General features: G+C 34.7%; 1 long non-coding RNA gene and 1 pseudogene across 1 annotated transcript in view; both read left to right on the top strand.

Annotated features, from left to right (window-relative positions):
- Window positions 1–19399, top strand: part of LOC131808276 (uncharacterized) — a 162012-nt gene that overhangs the window by 127472 nt on the left and 15141 nt on the right. The window contains exon 3 of the long non-coding RNA XR_009344763.1: window positions 18536–18595. This is a non-coding gene — a long non-coding RNA (uncharacterized LOC131808276). The remainder of the gene's footprint in view (window positions 1–18535; window positions 18596–19399) is intronic.
- On the top strand, window positions 8397–9316 carry LOC131808275 (PHD finger-like domain-containing protein 5A; annotated as a pseudogene).

Genomic DNA, 19399 nt, shown 5'->3' with positions numbered 1-19399 from the left:
GAAGGGAGTAGTAGTCAACATTGTTACTTTGAACTTCCTGCCCTAACGGGCTCTCCTGTTGTTTCTCTTTGACTTCCTGGACTGAAACGACAGAAATTTGGCAATACATCACTCCCCAATCCAGATTACTGACAGAACAGTTTAGACTCTTAGAAAAATATTAGTTTAAAAGATCACATAATTAAATACTTAAGCATGTAGTGTAATATAGTGGTTTACAAGAAATATATTTTGGTCATCTGAATATTTGGATTTCAACCATGGCTACTGACTCTCAGCTCCTAAAACTCTTGGAATTTCCTGTGATAAGGGTGAGAGAGGTGTGTTTTGTTATGTTCATGAAGTGACCTTCAGACCTCACTCAAGGCAAGGGCTGTTTGCCTGAAGGACCAACCACTTGGTGAAAGCCTTCATAACTTTTTGCCCAACATGCCTCCCCTTCCTCCCAATTCAGGATTATCTGGGGAGGGAAGAGGAGCTGGAGATTAGATCAGCAAATGACAATGATTTAGTCAGTCATGACTATGTCATGAAGCCTCCACAGAAAACCTGAAAGGACTGGGTTCAGAAAGCTTTTAGTTTGTTAAATGTATGAAAAGGCAGGAAGAGTGGCAGTCTTACAGAAGGTAATAGAAGCTCTGTGCCCATTCTCCATACCTTGCCCTGTGCACTTCTTTATCTATCTATTGATTTAAATCTTCTATTATATCTTTTAATAAGCTGGCAAACATAAAGTAAGTATTTTTCTGAGCTTTGTGAGTCCCTGTAGCAAATTAAAAGAATGTAAGAAGTAGGTCACTGGGACGTCCAACCTGTAGTTGCTCAGTCACAAGCACAGGTAATAACCTGGGGCCTACAGTGAGACTGGCATCTGAGATGGGGTTGGAGATAGTCTTGGAGGACTGATCCCTTAACTGATGAAATCTTACGCTATGTTCAGGTAGATAGTGTCAGAATTTAGTTGAATTCTTGGAGATCCTGCTGTTGTCTGAAAATTATTTGGCATTGTTGGTATGATGTCCTAAAACCCAAAAAGATATAGCTACCTCAAAATAAGAATAAGGTTGACACCTTATATATAATAAGTGAGTATATCAGGGATTTAAAATATACCCAATAAATAGTGTAAGGAAATAAGGAAAGATTTTGAAATAAAAACAAGACTAAGAACCTAGTGGTACTAATAGATTAAATATATGTAATCTAGTTGAATTAAGAATACAATGGATAGAATACGTAATGGATTCAATAGAGATAAGAAGTCACTTAAGGATATAGTCATCTGGATACCAGCAAAGCATTAAAATTATCAATATAAAAGAGGTGTAAGATGTAGGTGATGTGTGTGGAACAAAAGCTAGAGAAAAAATTAGATTTCCTTACTACTCATAGCCTGTTGACAAGTCCTTGAAGTTCCTCTTGGGACTCAGCTGCTTCCATGTGGACACATCCACTCAGGGCAAAAAGCATTCTAAGTCCACCCCCCCCCCAGGATACTGAAAATCTACTTTCACATGTAAAAATTACTTTGGAAACCTCTTTATCTCTACTCCCCACCCCTGCCCTCAAGATATACATTGGCAATCATCTCCCAAGCATATACCCACTGATACACATCAGAAGAGTCTCTTCCCTGAGTTTTTACTAAATAGTAATAAATGACCTTTCCCTAAAAATAGCTAGCCCCCTCAAGGTCCTGGAAACCATGATTATAAAATACCTTGGAGGCTTGTGCTATCCCTAACCTCCTCCCAAATTGAAAGTATATAATCAGCCACTCTTCATGACCCTCTCTCTCTACTCCAAATAAATAAATAAATAAATATTTTTTAAATAAAATAAAATAAATGACTTTTTTTAAATGAAAGAAAGAAAAGGAAAGAAATATTTGAATATTAATGTACATCTATTTCTCAAGCATAAAATAGTCAAGACACTGGATTAAAACTTACATACAAGAAAAGAAAAGAAAATATTCATAACTATAGTTGACTCTATGAATCCCAAACTAGGGCATACATACCAAAGGAAAAAAAAATCATAAGTGTTAGAGAGAAAAAAAATAATTCATTAATAAAGAAACAAGAATCAGACTGACAGAAATTTTTTAAATAACATCAGATATAAAAAAGAATGAAGTAATAGCGTTATTATCTTGAAAAAAATAATCACAAATGTAAACATTTAGATCCTTATAAAATGTCATTGGAATAGGAAGGCATAATAAAAAAAAATATTTTCACTAATACAGACTACAGATAATTTGCATTAATTTTTGTAGGCAGCACTTAAATACTAATATTATTTTAACAGTTAAAATGTACTCTATGACCTATGGGGTTGGGGAAAAGAGGATGACTAAGCCATCTTGAAATAATTCAGTTTTATGAAAAAAGTAAAAAGATCAAAAAAAAGACTTGAAGAAAAGAGAGATAAAACATATGCATAATAAAAATAAATAAATAAATAAACAACTGGAGTGCCTAAGTGACTTTTTCGATTCAAGTTTCTGCCTTCAGCTAAGGTGATGATCCCAGGGTCCTGGTAATGAGCCCTGCATCAGGCTCCCTCTTCAGTGGAGAGTCTGCTTCTTCCTCCCATTGAGAAAAAAAAATTGACTTATTTATTTGAGAGAGATAATCTTTAAATTTTACTTATTTATTTGAGAGAGAGTGAGAAAAGAAAAACATGCACACAGCAGGGGGAATAACAGAGGGAGAGGGAGAAGCACCCCACTGAGCAGGGATCCCCCTGTGGGTCTCTATCCTAGGACCCGGGTATTATGACCTGAACTATAGGTAGACACTTAACTGACTGAGCCACTCAGGTACGCCAATGAATACAATCTTTAAAAATAACAATAATAATAATAGTAATAATGAATAATATTTTAGGTAGTATGATTTTTTTTAATGTAAGACTTGGTGTAAAAACAGGATGACATACTTGTCTAATTATAGCAAAAGACTTTGATAAGTTTAGATGCAGTAGTACATAAAAAATTTAACTTCTTTCATTAACTGATAATTTAATTAGATTAAACTAAGAGACATTAAAATTTAGAGAATCTAATAGTCTTGATCTATTAATAAATGTAGCCATCCTGACCCCAAAACAATAGTCTTCAGTAAGTATATAAGCATAAGTTGAACATTTACACAAACAGGCCATTATTTAGGCCAGAAGTATATGCCAATAAATTCCTAGAGTTAAATATCAGGCTATAGTTTCCAAGAATAAGGCAATAAATTAGAAAACAATGACCAAAATATTAAATTCATATAATTGGAAGTTAACTTCATACCTAAAAAGAAATAATACAGCTAATTCAGAAATTTTTAGAATTACAGTACTTGGTAATATCAACTCTCAAAATGAGTAACGGACAGGTGGGGCTAGGGAGGAAGAGATCCATAGGGAACTTTGTGAACAGGCTCTCAGAAATCCCCAAAATGTGGTGTGGGAAAACCAGAGTAAAGAGATAAATTGGACCACCCTACCCCAGGGAAGAGCACCCTGATCAGGCATGTGGGATGGAGGACCACCCTGCCCTAGGTGTATGGGGTGGGTCATGTGGGGTGGGTGTCTCCATGATAAACACCTGTAACCAAAAAAGAATAATCAGACCCTAAAAAGGAGGTAAGCCATTGCAGCAGTTATTGATAGAGATGTTAAAAGGATTAAAGTTGCCTGGTTACCTTTTTATAAAAAATAAACCCTGAAGGCACTCATTGTTAACTGTGTGGGGACCCCTCTTAGTTGTGAGAGCTTTTTCTATATATTCACTTGATAAACTTCTGTCACTTACTCACTCTCCATTGCCCACGAGATTCCTTCTTTGACTCCAAGAGACAAGAACCTAGCTCTCTCACATCATTCCCTGGAGTTAAGTATCAGGCTATATTTTCCAATAATAAGGCAATAAAACTAGAATAGAATGACCAAAATATTAAGTCCATGTAACTGGAAGTTAACTTTATACCTAAAAAGAAATAATACAGCTAATTCAGAAATATTTAGAATTACTCTACTATGGTAATATCATTTGTGAAAATAAGTGACAATAATTAAAGGTATGAAGGAAATCTAAAGATTTAATTGTATTAATTCAAAGAAAAACAAAACAATACAACAAAAACACCAAAGCATAAAACAACAAAACAAAACAAAAAGAATATAAAGGCAAAACTTAAGAACGACAGCAGTAATAACAAAATATTATAGAAACAAACAAATTTTTGGAATAGATTAATAAGAAAGATTTGACCAATGAGTACTGGTCAAGAATAATCAGAGATGATGAAGATAAAATAAAATGCTAAATGAAATGTATAAAAACTAAATTATAGACCTAAGAGACTGATTAAAAGTGCTTCCAGAAAAAGAGTCTAATTTGAAGACAATAAAATTAATAGCACCATAGAGAAAACTGTATTTGTGACATAGGGGATCAATTAGAGATGATAAAGTATTTCCTTAAATATCAAAGATAACAATTAGACTCAGTGGCTCAGTCAGCTAAGCCTCTGCCTTCACCTCAGATCATGATCCCAAGGCCCTGAGACTGATCTTGACTCCCTGCTTGGTGGGGAACCTGCTTCTTGTTTTCCCTCTCCCTCTGCAGCTTCCCCTGCTTGCGCTTGTTCTCTCTCTCTCTCACTCTTTCTCTCAATAAATAAAATTTTAAAAGTTAAAAAAATTAAGAAATAAGCATCAAAGATTAATCCATAAGGTAAAAATATTTATTAAAGTAATTAATTAATTTATATTAAAATTAAATATTTCCTTGCAATTAAGTGGAGTGTGGAGAAAAAGTTAATAGCCAACTGACATAGGAATGAACCATACTTAAAATATTTAAAACTGACAAGGAATTATTAGATTTAGACTCCATGATGATCTCTATGTATGTGCATATAAAACACCTTAAAATACTTTGTAGGAATGTGCTACAGGAAATTAAAGAGACAGGGAGATAAAGGGGGAAAAAAATAGCTCAATTTGAAATGAGTCGTTGGTTGCCACTGTGTTTTATTTACATTTTCCACCACTTTTTTGGTCAATGAAATTATTTTACATGTATCTATTATTATCTTGTAAGACATGTTACACTAATATCATTATTAATGAAGTTGAGAATAAGAATATGATGCCTCATTTCATCATAATTCTTAAAAATGATCCCTAAGCTGGTAAATGCAGGAAGCCAGAAACAGAAATAATACTTAGCGCCAGTTCAAAAGCTTGTCCACCTGGAACCTGTAAGAAAATCCACCTAGATCCTGAAAATAATGAGTGATTTGAGGAAACTGGACAGGAATATAGATTTCCAGATGCTTTTTACTTATAATGGCAATAGCAACTTAGACAATGTAATCGAAAAAAATTTATTAATTGGCAGTATGAAAATTATTAAAAAAATATAAACCATAAGCCAAAAACTTGGGATAATTATGAAGAATCTACATAAACTTAAAAAGAAACAATATATATTTGCCAAGGCACATTCACATTTTAAAAAATAAGTTGAAAGGGGAACAATATGCCATAATACATATATCAATGTTTTTCATAGAAGTTTAGTATGAAAAATAAACATTTTAAATAATTTATTTGGAAATTGATATCATATCTAAAAAACTTGAAAGAAGAAATGGATAACCATGACTAAACAAATGTAGCAGAAAAATGATTTACACTAATAGATAAACGCTATTCAAAAATGCAGTGAATATTGGCCAAAGCTTAGAAAAATCGATAAAATATAAAATGTAAAATGAATTCATGAATAAAAAATAGAATCCCATTAAATCTAATTTGGAAAGAACTAATAATTTTTTTTTTGCCTGAATCTGCTCTGCCTTTCATTAGGTGGGACACTGACCAAGCCCACTCAGCTCCTCTCTCATGCCCAGTAATAGAAAAGTCAGGGACATTAATGACTTCTGGGATGAATTTTAACCACTGTGGATAGGATGCAGAAGCCAGTGGGTTAAACAGATTCTTTCTTGTTTCAGGAAAATAATTCTGAGATGTATTCTGTGCATTAGGATTGATGCTCAGTTGTCCACAATCATAATCCACTCAGTCTGAACTCATATATGTTTCTCCTGGACCACTTAGCTCTTCTCATTCTCTCCTCTTCCACGTGATCAAATCCCAAAATAATTATTTAGGTTGTGTATGCAAGTCCTGATTTTGAAGGGAAACTCAGTTACAGAAAGAGATGAAAATAAAGATACAGGGGAAAAAATGGTGCACTTGGGTGACTCAATTAGATAAGCAACTGACTCTTGATTTCAGCTCAGGTTGTTATCTCAGGGCGATGAGATGAAGCCCCTATAGGCTCTGTGCTGGGCAAGGAGGTTGCTTAAGATTCTCTCTTCTTATCCCTTTCCTTCCACCCCTCACCTGCCATGCTGTCTTTCTCTTAAATAATAAGCACTGTTGAACTATCTTAGATTCTGTACTTTCTCTCCAGCCATGAACCTATCACTGTCTTTAACTCTTGAAAACTTCATTAGACAAATTAATGTGGTGAAGGAAGAAATATGAGAAAGCCTATTAATCTGATGAACATGGAACTGAACAAACCCTATAGATACTTTCCCTTTGATTTCTAGCCTATCAATACCTACAGTGAGTCACATACACTCAAGATTATTGTTTTTATTGTATACTTCATATATTCATTAATTTTTGACTCGTTATCATTTTGTTGAAGTGTTAAACTATGGTAATAAACAAACTTTTAATTAACTTTTCCTCCTATGATACAAATATAACTTGCACTTGAGCTTTAGCTAATTTTATGTTCTAAAATTGCCAAAACAAAATGATCAAGGTTTCTAGATTATTTACTGTATTTCCTACTATATAATATTGTTCTAACTCTTCTGTATAAAGAAAATGAATGCTTGGGGCTCTTGGGTGCCTCAGTGCGTTAAAGCCTCTGCCTTCCGCTCAGGTCATGATCCCAGAGTCCTGGGATAGAGCCCCACATCAGGCTCTCTGCTCAGCAGGGACCCTGCTTCCCTTCCTTTCTCTCTGCCTGCCTCTCTGTCTACTTGTGATCTCTGTCTGTCAAATAAATAAATAAAATCTTAAAAAAAGCAAATGAATGCTTGATAAGTAAATGAATGCTTTACTGAACAAATTAAATATGGCAATAGCATTTTATTTTATCATGCTTTACATATTAAACTATAATATTATATCACTAGTCTACAAATAATCTACTCACATAGTGATTTGGAAGCTTTTAGCAAAAGAATTCTTCCTCCTGATTGTAGTATAAAAGCCACAGAAATATACAGAAGACTCCTAGGATAGAAAGTTAAATCCAGTTATCCGTGATGCCTTGATTAGGACCTGACCTATGTATGTCCTGGGATGCACTAGTAACTGTTACATGTGATAGGATTATATTTAATATATACAGTTTCATTTACTTCACAAAGGAGATATAAATTTGAGAATAAAATATTTGATGAATCTATAAAGTCTATTTGTAACCAATGTGGTAGAATTAAGATGTTAATTTGAAAAAAAAATTTCATTGAACACATACACATATTCAATTGTTTTTATATATATAAACAGCATTATTTATTTATGTAAATAAATGCATTGTCAGTAAAATCCATTTACTGATCAATCATAAAGGTAATTTTAAGTACTAAGAATAAGTAATATGTGAAAAGATAAGTGTTCAAGAGTGCAGTTTGTGGTAATTAATACAATATGATAGGCTCATAAAAAAGATATATTACTTGAACTTAAAAGCTTCTATAATTAAGCGATGACCACTTGAAATTTGTAATTAATCTTGCTGCAGTTTTTCCTTGCACTTATTGCCCTTCCCCAGAAGTTCATTAAGAATTTCTGTGAATGTCCTTATGTTTAATCTCATTCATAGATTCCACTGCTGCTCACAAAACAAAGCCAAAAAGAGAGGTAACTCTATGTGGCACTCCATCCACAAGCAATACATTCATAAATAATTAAAAAGCTCTCTACTTCATTTGTTACCCATTCAGCTGATAATTTAAATGAGTAACTGAGGCCATTTTATCAGCACTTTTAATAGAATGCGACTCAGAAACATCACAGTGTTATTTCAGAAGAAATGCTCATGTGTTAAGGTTTTTATTTTTTTTATATCAACAAAATAATTTTCAAATATTAAAAGCAAATGTCTCCTTTTCCTCCAACTTTCCTTCCTATGTCAAAGTTATAAATAAATACATTACAATCGTATTTTGAGTAGTAGATAAAAACAAATGTTTTGACTGTTTGTGGGTTGAGTGTCTGGGTTAACTTGTATAAATATCTGAACTCAATGTATTTAGACTGTATTAGATGGTTTTTTTAGACTATTTAAAAATACAGAAGTTTCCGGTGGCCGGCTTGCGCTGGAACTATGGCTAAACATCATCCGGATTTGATTTTCTGCCGCAAGCAGGCTGGTGTTGCCATCGGAAGACTGTGTGAAAAATGTGATGGCAAGTGTGTGATCTGTGACTCCTACGTGCGTCCCTGAACTCTGGTGCGCATATGTGATGAGTGTAATTATGGCTCTTACCAGGGGCGCTGTGTGATCTGTGGAGGCCCTGGAGTCTCGGATGCCTATTATTGTAAGGAGTGCACCATCCAGGAGAAGGATAGAGATGGTTGCCCAAAGATTGTCAACTTGGGGAGCTCTAAGACCGATCTCTTCTATGAACGCAAAAAGTATGGCTTCAAGAAGAGGTGACTGCTGGGTGGCCTCCCCACCACCCCCCTGCTACTGCAGCTGCCACAAAAGATAGCGACCACCACCAGCGCAGAGGGAGGAGAGCCCTCGTCCACGGCCCCCCCTCCACCTTTCCTCCTCTTACCCAGACATGTGATAGCGACAGAAAAGGAATCTTCAGACCCCACTCTGGCAGACCAGAGCGGAGAAGAATTGATAGATTGGCTCATGGTTTTTCTTGAATTCAAGAAACAAGCATGTTTTCCAAATGGCTATGTTCTCTACACTAAGAGCTGCTGCTGCCGCCGCTTCTTTAACACCAAGATCTTCTGAAACAGGAATGATACCCTCTCAGTCTCCTGTTTGAGGAATTAACTGTGACGCTACCGCAGTGAGAAGCCTGTTCTTGGCAGCAGCCCTGAGGGAGGAGACATCTGCGGGGTGGGGGGAGCTCTCGAACAATCAGCGTGGGCACTGAGTCTTGTAACACTTAGCAGGTGCTGCCTGTTCATGTTATTTTCCTTCGAAGAACTTGGAAACCCTTTCTGTTGCTGTTGTGTTAATAAAGCAGGTGTTTCTTTTCTGGTAAAAAAAATAAAAAAATAAAAATACATGCTCAGATAATGATAACATTATTTTATTCATTTTAATGAATAAATTATTTTATTTAATTATGTTTAGATATTTATTTATTAAATTAATGATTTAATATTTAACAATCTAAATTTGAAATATTTTAAATTCTAAAAAATATTTATTTAATTAAATCGATATATTTAATATAAATATTTAATAAATTATTTAATCATTATTATAATTATGCAATACATTATGTATTGTGTAATAAATGCATTTTAATAAATAAATAAATGTATTATTTACATTATTTTATTTTACTTTATTTTATTTAGTTGACAAAGAGAAGGAGAACGCAAGCAAAGGGAGCTGCAGGCAGAGGGAGAGGGAGAAGTAGGCTCCCAGCTGAGCAGAAAGTTCAACCTGGGGTTCCATCCCACGACCCTGGGATCACCACCTGAGTCGAAGGCAGATGCCTAACTGACTGAGCCATCCAGATGCCCAAGGCTTTGTATTCTTCGCTTCTAAATATTGATGCTGCTTCATCTCTGGAGTTCGTAAATTGATGCTGAGAATTCATATCAAAGAATTGATAGTAGCTGTTAACAGAAACATGTAATTTAGGGGAAAAAAAAGAACAGAAGGAAGAGAAAGGCCAAAAGTCAAAAGCACATTAATATAAAATTTAATTAGATAAATAAAGCTGATATTCCTGAAGGGGGCTAATAAAAGAGCTGCAAAGGGCTGATAGGATTAGGAAAATTGTCCACTCCTGGTCATTTCATAATTTTAAAATATTCCTTATTAATAAATATACTTATTTCCAGAAACACAACCACATAAGGACATTTCCACCAAGTTTCCTCTAATAGCATTTACAAATTAGACGTTCAAACAATGTAGTTTGTTACATGTTGCATCTGTATCTTAAAGTTTAAACACTTTCTGTGACACATTTTCTAACAATGAAAATTAATATATATATATATTTATATATATATATATATATATATATATATATATATATATATATACCTTATCCCTAAATGGAAAAAAATATATATATATAGAAAACTTATCCCTAAATGAAACCTTTCTTTGTTTATTAGCTTAAATAGGTAAATTAGCAACAACAACAACAACAAACAGCTAATATTATAGAGGTAGGAACAATGTACCTTTTCATTCATTGCTATTTTCTAAAAATCCCTATTTTATTTTTTTCTCAAGTCTGTCATAATAATTTTCTAAATCTCTTGCCTTATTCAATTTTTTTATTTTAGTGGAAATCTCTATTTCATATTTATTTTCTCTTCCTCCACTCTTTGCTCTAATAATTCAATGTATTATTAGATTTTCTGTTTTTCTCTTTATCCAGATATATCTTTTCTTTCTTTCTTTCTTTTTTAAATAATTTGATTTGCTGGCATTTTACATCAGTGCATGCTTTCTTATGGATGTTAGAAATGTCTGTGGAACTACTAGAAGAATAAACGTTTTTACCTTTAAGAAGTTTACAGTCTAGAGTGCCTGGGTGGCTCAGTTGGTTAAGTGTCTTCCTTCAGCTTAGGCCATGATGCCAGGGTACTAGGATCCAGTCCTGCATCAACTGCCTGCTCAGCAAGGAGTCTGGTTCTTCCTCTCCCTCTGCCCCTCCCTCTCTCTCTCTAATAAATAAATAAAATCATTAAAAAAAAGACTTACTGAAATCTGAGACTGAATTACTAAATTCAGTCTTAATATAAGACAGCTAAACAAAGCAATGATCACAACTGGAAAGTTTAGTCAGATCATGGTTTAACATTTTTGGTTGACACAGGACCTCTTTCAGTATCAACTTTCCCTAAATATCAATTTCTTTTTAAGGCAAAAAATTTTGACAAGAAATCCAGATCCTTCTCATCATTTTCATATCAATTTAATGTGACATCCTCGGAGTATATAATCAAATATGTAATTATTCTATCTGTTGCCTTGTATATTGCCTGTATCTTTTTCAGACTCAAAGTTCCATTGAGGTAGAGTTTTTTGTTTTGTTTTTAAAGCAGAGATTTTTAAAGTGTTTGATATATACAAGATGCTTAATAAGTGTTTACAAAACTTATGTATTTCAGAAGCCTTAAACAGGCTTTCAAATAATGTAGGTGATATTAGTAGTCATATCAAACAATTTGTAGGTTTCAGTCATGTAAATAGCTACATTTCTCAGAGACAGAGAAACATACAAATGATCTGGGTCCAGTAGGAAAATGCTAGCATGTGTTGTAAATTCTCTTATATGACCTTATTCTTGCAAGAATTGGTTATGTGGCAGAAAAAAGGTATCACTATCTTATACTTTATTATTTAAAGAGATTTCTGGAAGTTGTTAATTTCTTACACTACCCCTTTGTTTCAGTGGACCCAATTTCCGTGGTAATGGTGAGAGGAAAGTAGGCAATTTAGGCAGCAGCAAAAATCTCCTACAAGGCACTATAAAATAAGGCTTGTTCTAGATCATGGGTCTGTCCAAAGGGGAATGTGAAGGGGTAGAATGGATGATGGATGCATTGTGGACTTATAACTATAAGATTAATACTGTTATGCCCCAATAATGGGTCTATGATTAAAGGAGCAAGACTGATGTAAAGCGAAGGTCAAGCAAAGCTTTATTTCATGCCAAGCATCAAGAATCTAACCGAACGTTCGGGGCCACACCTCTTATGAGAGAAGGCAACCCTTCGCTGTTTCACAGTCTAGCTTTTAAGGGCAAAGGCCATGCAGTCAGGCCTGGCCATGCATAGGTGACCAATGAGATTTTAACACACACAGGAAACTCCACAGTGAGGCTAGTTGACCAAATGAGGTTCAATTTACCCTAGTATAGACATTTGACCCAGCCTATTACACCTTGATTAGGATTGGTGCCAAAACGGTTCCCAAAGGGTGGAGGAGTGGGGCATACTCCTTAGTATCTAGGGAGACAATATGCAAACACCGCCCCCCCTCCCGCTGATTGATGTCTTCACCTGGCCTGACCCACCCTTGTATATGGGCTTTGTTACCTGGAGCTGATTTCCAGGACTTGTTTTTAAGTGAATCCCCTGGGGGAAGGGGAGCAAGGACAGTTTAAGGATTAACCTCAATGAAAGCCTCTTGCTAAAATATAAAAATATAAAATAGGTCCTTACATTACAACAACTCAGTAGGGAAAGTCCCAGTGTGGTGATAAAAGAAGTGATGTAACTTGCATTGCGCATTTTATTTTTAAAACGTGTAAGTTGTATTTTTCCCTGCCATGACATCCTACTTTATCTCCATCTCTGTCTACTAGTTTAAAACTAGTTAAACAAACTCAACAATTTTTTTTAAAAATATTTTATTTATTTAAGAGCAAAGCCAGAGAGAGAGAGAGAGAGAGCATGAGCAATATGGGGCTCGATCCCAGGACTCTTGAGATCATGATCTGAGCCAAAGGCAGACACTTAACTGACTGAGCAAATGAGACTCCCACAAACTCAACAATTTTATAAAATTTTTATTTGTTGGGGTGCCTGGCTGGATCAGTCAGTAAAATATGTAACTCTTGATCTTGGGGTTGTACGTTTGAAATCTACCTTGGGTGTAGAGGTTTTTAAAAATAAAATCTTAAAAATTTTTTTTTCATTTTTTTATTTAAGCCATTGTATGGCAGTGTTGATCACTATATTGTACACCTGAAACTAATATTCACCTTATTTTAACTAACTGGAATTTAAATAAAAACTTTAAAAATAAAATAAAAATAATAATCATAAAAATAAAAAAGAGGAAAAATTATTTGGCAGGTAATTTTCTTAATTGCATTATTATTTATTATTATCATAGTCTGTGTGTGTCGGTGGGAAGTGGCTGCTATTCCAGTGAGTTCCATATCTGTGTTACACTGAGGTCCATGTCTGTAGTCAGTCTTCTTTTTTCTTTTAATTTATTTTCAGTGATCCAAAATTCATTGTTTATGCACCACACCCAGTGCTTCATGTAATAAATTCCCTCCTTAATACCCACCACTGGGCTCACCCAACCACCTGCCACCCTCCTCTTCAAAACCCTCAGTTTGTTTCTCAGAGTCCACAGTCTCTCATGGTTTGTCTCTCCCTCCGATTTCCCCCAGCACACTTCTCTCCATCTCCCAGTGTCCTCCACATCATTCCTTATGTATTGAGTCTTATAAAATCTTTTATTTCTTTCCCTATTCTGCTTTGCATATGCTTACCTTAGATGTTAAAATGTTATAAACCTCTCCTGCCTGGTCCATTTTCTCTCTCTTCTCTCATGATTTCTCATGCTCTCCCTGCCAACCCCACATGCCTTACAATATCTGGATATGACTAATTTCTTCCTGAGCTACTTTATTCTACTCTGCCATGTGGTTGCCCTTCCCTCTTCTGTACCATAACTTCTATCCCCTGCATTTGTGCCTTAACAATACCTAATTCTTTTCACTACATCTGTATCTTTGAGGTCAATACTCAGTAGTGCAATCGCTGGGTCATAGGCTAGCTCTATTTTACTGGAAAGAAGGGCCATATGCACCCCAGTGTTCATAGCAGCAATGTCCACAATAGCCATTCTGTTGAAAGAGCCAAGACCCCCTTCAACAGACAAACGGATAAAGAAGATGTGATCTATGGATACAATGGAATATCACTCAGCCATCAAAAAGGATGAATACCCAACTTTTGCATCAACATGGATGGGACTGGAGGAGATTATGTTAAGTGAAATAAGTCATGCAGAGAAAGTCAATCATCACTTATTCACTTATTCACTTATTTGTGGAACCTAAGGAATAGCATGGAACATTAGGAGAAGGAAAGGAAAAATGAAGTGGGTGGATTGGAGGGGGAAATGAAACATGAAAAACTATGGACTCCAAGAAACAAACTGAGGGTTTTAAAGTTGAGAAGGATGTGGGGATGGGTGAGCCTGGTGATGGGTATTAAGGAGGGCACATATTGCATGGGGCACTGGGTGTTTTACACAAACAATGAATCATGGAACACTACTTCAAAAACTAATGATGTATTGTATGGTAACTAGCAACATAATTTTAAAAAAAAGGAGGGGGACAATACCTAACACTCAATCTTTACTAGTTTCTTGTTTAACTCCTTTTAAGAGTAAGCTCATTAGTGGTTTTTTGTTTGTTTGTTTGTTTTTTCTGTCTCAACTAAAAGAATAAAAATAATACACATTATTTTGAAAACTTTTTGAACAGTGTACAAACGTTAGTCAAGTCCACAATGTCTCATCTCTTCTTCCTCCTAACATGGCTAAGTTGAAAAACCCTTTATCTGGGAAAAGATCATTCTCCTGCCACCTTGTGTAAGATTTTGGCTTTAGCTTAGATTATCCTTTCTTTCCTTTTCTGAAAATAAGTTGAAAATATTAATAGCCTCAGTTTCTTCTTCCAGAATATGACTGCTTCATTACCAAGTGCAAAAGCAACCCATTTTGACCATAGTAAACAGCTTGGACCTACTTTTTTTGGCTCACTGTTTTAGTGAGACAAGTGGAGTGAAGATGACACACCATTTCCAAATGTATTAATAATTGGTAAACCATACTTCTAACTTGAAGTTTTGTTGCCATTAAACTACGACCAGACTCGCTATAATTACAGAGGTAAATTCTTTATATTTACTATATTTGAAATTACCAAATAATACCAAAATAAAATTATGATTATGTGAGGAGTCTGTAATATTAAGAAGATGACTTTGAAATTATTGCTTATCTAAATGAAATTTCCCATTTTATAATCTTGTATAGGTTTCCATTGTCATTTTCTATTTAAAATCTATTAGAAGGCACTCTTATTGTCCCTTAAGTTGGAATTCAAATGTGGAAAAAATCATCCCAAAGGAACTGATTCTATATTCCACTGTGAACCAGGTGTCTTCCTTGTGGCATTTTGCCCCTTGCATATTGTTCATCTCCTACAACAAATGGGGGTATGCTCTTTAGTAAACTAATTCAACTCAATTAGAGACATTGTCTTCAAGGGATAACATCATAGAGACTAGAATCAGAATCATACTTTTGGGAAAAGTGGGCCCAGGTTTTTTGTTTTGTTTTGTTTTGTTTTAAGATTTTATTTATTTATTTGACAGACAGCGTCCAGAAGTAGGCAGAGAGGCAGAGAGAGAGGGGGAAACAGGCTCCCTGCTGAACAGAGAGCCTGATGCAGAGCTCGATCCCAGGACCCTGAGATCATGGCCTGAGCCGAAGGCAGAGGCTTAACCCACTGAGCTACCCAGGCGCCCCTGGGCCCAGGTTTTGATGGCTTCTTTCCTCAATCTTATAAAACCTATTTGAACTCTACTGGATGCCAGAACTGCTTACAAATATTTGGTCCCTTGTAATTTTAACCTTCCAGTATTCAATGCACCTGATCCATGTAATATCCTATAGTATTTTTGTCAAATGAAGACTCTCAAAGTGTGTTTCTTGGGAGACACTTTTCAATTGGCTGCTTACATTTCTGCATTTATTATTTGTTATAGACCATCCTTTGAAGATGGTTGTATTGAATAGACTTGGAAGACAGAAATAGTATCTTTTTTTTTTTAACTTAACCTGTTGTGTTTGCAAATATTATCTGCCTCTGTTTTGATTCTTCTTGTGGGAACTGAGGCTCAGAACTGAAATATAACTCCCACCCCTACACACACACACACACACACACACACACACACACAAATACTGTTAATATTCTGGCTACCTCTATTGCTGTGAATAATAAACTATATTATTTCTGAACCATGAGTCTGCATCTTCTATCAACACCCAAGAAACCACAGAAGACTCATACACCAGCTTTCAAATAAGGGAAAATAATCTCAGATGCTTTATATTTTTTGATAGTGTTACCTACTTCTGAACATATGACTGAACACATATAAAGCTGGAGCTATGACCATTTAGAGCTTCTTTTGTGGAAGAACTATGCATTCACTAGTAAACAAAAGTAGTTTCATCTTTTTTTTTTTTCCTCCTGGACACCATTTCCTCTCTCACACTGTTGCTCAAATTGGATGGAGTCTAAGGTCCTTTGAGGAAATTTTTGTTTAATGACTCAAAATAAAATAGGAAGAGTCTAAAGTGCTAAAAATAATTCTAGATAAAAGGTATAAGATCATGCCAGAAAGGATAGTAATTTTATCTAACAACTGCCTGTTCACCCCTTATTTGTTCATTAACTAATCTCCAAATTCCTGACTAAATCCCTTTTGTAAGCCAGAATGTAAGCTAAAAACTGGGATTTTAAAAAAGTTTTCATTTGAAATCCAGTTAGTTAACATATATGGTTGTATTAGTTTCATGTGTACAATATAACATATAGCACTCGGTGCTCATCATGACAAGTGCTCTAATTAACCCCCATCACTTATTTAATCCATCACTCCTTTCAGATCCCCTCAAGTAACCATCAGTTTGCTCTCCGTAATGAAATGTCTGTTTCTTGCTTTGTTTCTCTTTCTATGTCTTATTATTTTCCCCTGTGCTTGTTTGTTTTGTTTCTTTTGTTCCATATATGAGTAAAGGTATTTGTCTTTCTCTGACTGACTTATTTCACTTTTAGCATTATACTGTCTAGTTCCATCCATGTTATTGCAAATGGCAAGATTTCAGTCTTTTTTATGGCAGAATAATATTCCATTGTATATACATACCACTTATTCTTTATTTATTCATCAATTGATGGATACTTGGGCTCTTTCCATATCTTAGCTTTACAAATAATGCTGCTATAAACATAGGGTGCCAGGATCCCTTTGAACAAGTTTTCTTATATTCATTGGGTAAATACACACCAACAGGATTGTTGGATCACAAAGGACTTCTATTTTTAAATTTTATGGAAATTCCATACTGTTTTCAAATATGGCTGTATCAGTTTGCATCACCACCAACAGTTCACAATTGTTACTTTTTCTTTTTTTTTACGATTTTATTCATTTGACAGAGAGAGATCACAAGTAGAGAGAGAGAGGAGGGAGCAGGCTCCATGCCTGGCAGAGAGCCCAATATGGGATTTGATCCCAGGACCCTGAAATCATGACCTGAGCTGAAGGCAGAGGCTTAACCCACTGAGCCACCCAGGCAGCCCCCACAAGTGTTACTTTTTCACATCCTCTCCAACACCTTTTGTTTCTTGTAGTGTTGATTTTAGCCATTCTGACAGGTGTGAGGTGGTATGTCTTTCTAGTATTGCTTTGTAATTTCCTGATGATACATGATGATGGACATCTTTTCATGTATCTACTGAACATTTGGATGTGTTCTTTGGGGAAACACTTGTTCATGTCTTCTATCCATGTTTTTATTGGATTATTTGTTTTTGGATGTTGACTAAAAACTGGATATTAAGTAACACACAAGACAGGTTTCCTTGAGCTTCAATTTTATTTGCATGAGTATCATTAACAGGAAAAAATATGCATATGTGTATGTACAAGTGTGTTTACATATACATCTATCTATCTATCCTCTATCCCCTGTCTTCTAATTGTGGTAAAACCTGTAAGGTGGGGAATGGGATAGTCTGAAGTAATGTGCTGCTGGATATGTTGGGTAAGCAAATTTAATTGCACTCAGATGCATTGGATATAAGTGAATCACTCAAATGAGTTATTTAATATAATATAGAAAAAAATTAACATTTTATGTAGTTGAAAATAATAGGTAGTTAAAATAATTTTTGTTGTTTGTTGTTTTTGTGTCTTTTTTTGTTTATATATACTATGGTGTGAATGTTTATGTCTCCCAAAATCATATTATGAAATCTAACTCTGGAAGTGATAGTATTAAAACATAGGAGCCTTTGGGAGGTGACTAGGTCATAAGTGGGATTACAGTCCTTTTAAAGGAGACCCCAGAGAGTTCTCTTGATTCATTCATCATGTATGTTTACAGTGAGAAGATAGCCATCTATGAGGAAGTGGGCTCTCCCTGGATCTGCCCATTCCTTAATCTTGAACTTCTCAGTTCTAGAATTCTGAGAAATAAATTCCTGTTCCTTATAAGCTATTCAGTGTATATCATGTCCGTTATAGCAGCCTGCATGCAGAAGGACACTATGACCTAAAACGAGAGCAATAAATATAAAGTTTCAGTAAAGTCAGTTGGTACATTGTTTTTTTACTTAGAGAAGACATGCTGCTTCATGTTAAACCTTGATATTGTATATGTTTCTTGAAGGGCCACTTCTTACTCCTTTGTGTGTTCTCCACAAAGTCCACGATGATGCCTTACATAAAGGTAATATTTTATAAATACTGTTGGAAATATATACTTCTCTAAAATCTTATTTTGCCTACAGATTACATGGATCCACTTTGCCTTGTGTAGAATATTTGAAATATATTAAGAACAGGATGTCTCTCTAAATAACATTTAGAATCATCATTAGTTTATGACTCCTGACTCATTTGTTTATGCAGTGATACTTACTGCAAGAACACTGAAGTTTGTAATATAATTTTTGAATTAATCACCAAGCTAGTTTATTATAACTTATGAAAAAATAATTTCTCATGTTGGTTTAATTCTGCTCTTTTGTTATGGTCATGACATTTTCATTAAAATAAAGTAGAAATTAGAAGTAATAAATAAATGAAAAATAAAAAATAATAAATAAAAAAATAAAAGTAAAACTCTTGTGAAATGTTAAACTTTTCTTACATATTTTGTTTTGCTTTTCCTCTACCATACTGGCAAAGCTGTATTTTGCAGATAGATACAATTTTCTATTTCCTAGGTTTGTTACTTTTGCTATAATTTTCAAAATATAAGAAGTTGAATAGTCATGGATTGTTTATTAAACTCCTTATCTACACATGTAAAAATAAAACGGTGATGGTGACCTGGGTATTTCTAAAATTGTATTCTGTTTTTCCATATTATGTTTTACAATGTAATTAATGAAGATTCTGCATATATTAACACCCATCCCCTTCTATCTCATCTGTATGTCCATTACAGAGCATGTATGATTTCTATTCATTGCTATGTTGTGGTGAAGAGATTGCCTGAAGTAGTCCTATATTTATGCAGGTAGATCTT

The sequence above is a fragment of the Mustela lutreola genome, chromosome 9 (assembly GCF_030435805.1).
Source record: "Mustela lutreola isolate mMusLut2 chromosome 9, mMusLut2.pri, whole genome shotgun sequence".
Classification (NCBI taxonomy): Eukaryota; Metazoa; Chordata; class Mammalia; order Carnivora; family Mustelidae; genus Mustela; species Mustela lutreola.
This window is presented reverse-complemented; position numbering and strand designations above follow the sequence as displayed.